Consider the following 2,308-nt stretch of genomic DNA (forward strand, 5'->3'; position numbering starts at 1 on the left):
ATAGCCAATGGCAGACATTTAACATCACATGATTGCACTACAGCAATTGTACATCCCTGTCTGGTGTAAAAATAAAATGGGGAAGGTGGCTCAACCGTGGCTAACAAGGACATTAGGGATAGTGTTAAATCCAAGGAAGAGGTATATAAATTGGCCAGAAAAAGCAGCAAACCTGAGGACTGGGAGAAATTTAGAATTCAGCAGAGGAGGACTAAGGGTTTAATTAGGAGGGGGAAAATAGAGTACGAGAGTAAGCTTGCAGGGAACATAAAAACTGACTGCAAAAGCTTCTATAGATATGTGAAGAGAAAAAGATTCGTGAAGACTAATGTAGGTCCCTTGCATTCAGAATCAGGTGATTTCATAATGGGGAACAAAGAACTGGCAGACCAATTGAACAAATACTTTGATTCTGCCTTCACGAAGGAAGATGCAAATAACTTTCCGGAAATACTAGGGAACCGAGGGTCTAGCGAGAAGGAGAAACTGAGGGAACTGAGGGAAATCCTTATTAGTCAGGAAATTGTTTTAGGGAAATTGATGGGATTGAAGGCTGATAAATCCTAAAGGCCTGATAGTCTGCATCGCAGTTTACTTGGATTGGAGGCATGTTAATGTAACCCCACTTTTTAAAAAAGGAGGGAGAGAGAAAACAGGTAATTATAGACATGTTAACCAGACATCAGTAGTGGGGAAAATGCTGGAATCAATTATTAAAGATGTAATAGCAGCGCATTTGGAAAGCAGTGACAGGATCGGTCCAAGTCAGCATGGATTTATGAAAAGGAAATCATGCTTGACAAATCTCCTAGAATTTGTTGAGGATGTAACTAGTAGAGTGGACAAGGGAGAACCAGTGGATGTGGTGTATTTGGACTTTCAAAAGGCTTTTGACAAGGTTCCACACGAGAGATTAGTGTTCAAAATTAAGGCAAATGGATGGGGGTTAATGTATTGACATGGATAGAGAACTGGTTGGCAGACAGGAAGCAAAGAGTGGGAATAAACAGGTCCTTTTCAGAATGGCAGGCAGTGACTAGTGGGGTACCGCAAGGTTCAGTGCTGGGATCCCAGCTATTTACATTACATATTAATTATTTAGACAAAGGAATTGAATGAAATATCTCCAAGTTTACAGATGACACTAAGCTGGGTGGCAGTGTGAGCTGTGAGGAGGATGCTAAGAGGCTGCAGGGTGACTTGGACAGGTTAGGTGAGTGGGCAAATGCATGGCAGATGCAGTTTAATGTGGATAAATGTGAGGTTATCCACTTTGGTGGCAAAAACAGGATGGCAGATTATTATCTGAGACCTGGGTGTCATGTTACATCAGCCATTGAAAGTAGGCATGCAGGTACAGCAGGCAGTAAAGAAAGCAAATGGCATGTTGGCCTTCATAGCAAGAGGATTTGAGTATAGGAGCAGGGAGTTCTTTCTGCAGTTGTACAGGGCCTTGGTGAGACCACACCTTGAGTATTGTGAGCACTCTTGGTCTCCTAATCTGAGGAAGGACATTCTTGCTATTGAGGTAATGCAACGAAGGTTCACCAGAATGATTCCCGGGATGGCAGTACTGACATATGAAGAAAGACTGGATCGACTAGGTTTATAGTCACTGGAATTTAGAAGAGTGAGAGGGAATCTCATAGAAGCAGATAATATTCTGACGGGATTGGACAGGTTAGATGCAGGAAGAATGTTCCCGTTGTTGGGGAAGTCCAGAACTAGGGATCACAGTCTAAGGATAAAGGGTAAGCCATTTGGACTGAGGTGAGGAGAAACATTATCAACCTGAGAATTGTGAACCTGTGGAATTGTCTACCACAGAATATTGTTGAGGCCAGTTCATTGGATATATTCAAAAGGGAGTTATCGCTTCTCGGCCTTTTGGCGAAGATCATGCGTAACTGACCTGACAGGGGAGTAACCATGACCCCAACGTGGTTCTCCTATGCTTTTTGGAAATAGGAGGTGGGTGGGGTGGCTTGACCCATCCACCTCCATGGCACGAACCTGATATTGCAGTACTTCCAGGAACGGTGCAATGGCTCTCGGCCTTTTGGCTAAGAGCATTGGCGCAGAGTGATCCTTGATGTGTGCAAGGTGACCTCTGGCGTTTGTGATTTGACAAAGAATTGGAAAGATTGGCAACGAATTAAAAAAAAAAAAATATTCAAAAGGGAGTTAGAGCTAAAGGGATCGCGGGGTATGGAGAGAAGGCAGGAGTGGGGTACTGAAGTTGCATGATCAGCCATGATCTTATTGAATGCTGGTGCAGGCTCGAGGGGCTGAATGGCCTGCTCCTACA

At 43.6% G+C, this 2,308-nt stretch overlaps 1 pseudogene; it reads left to right on the forward strand.

Moving 5' to 3' along the window:
* Positions 1–1,871: 1,871 nt before the first annotated feature.
* On the forward strand, positions 1,872–2,050 carry LOC139256009 (U2 spliceosomal RNA; annotated as a pseudogene).
* Positions 2,051–2,308: the final 258 nt, after the last annotated feature.

This window comes from Pristiophorus japonicus, unplaced genomic scaffold (assembly GCF_044704955.1).
Source record: "Pristiophorus japonicus isolate sPriJap1 unplaced genomic scaffold, sPriJap1.hap1 HAP1_SCAFFOLD_670, whole genome shotgun sequence".
NCBI lineage: Eukaryota > Metazoa > Chordata > Chondrichthyes > Pristiophoridae > Pristiophorus > Pristiophorus japonicus.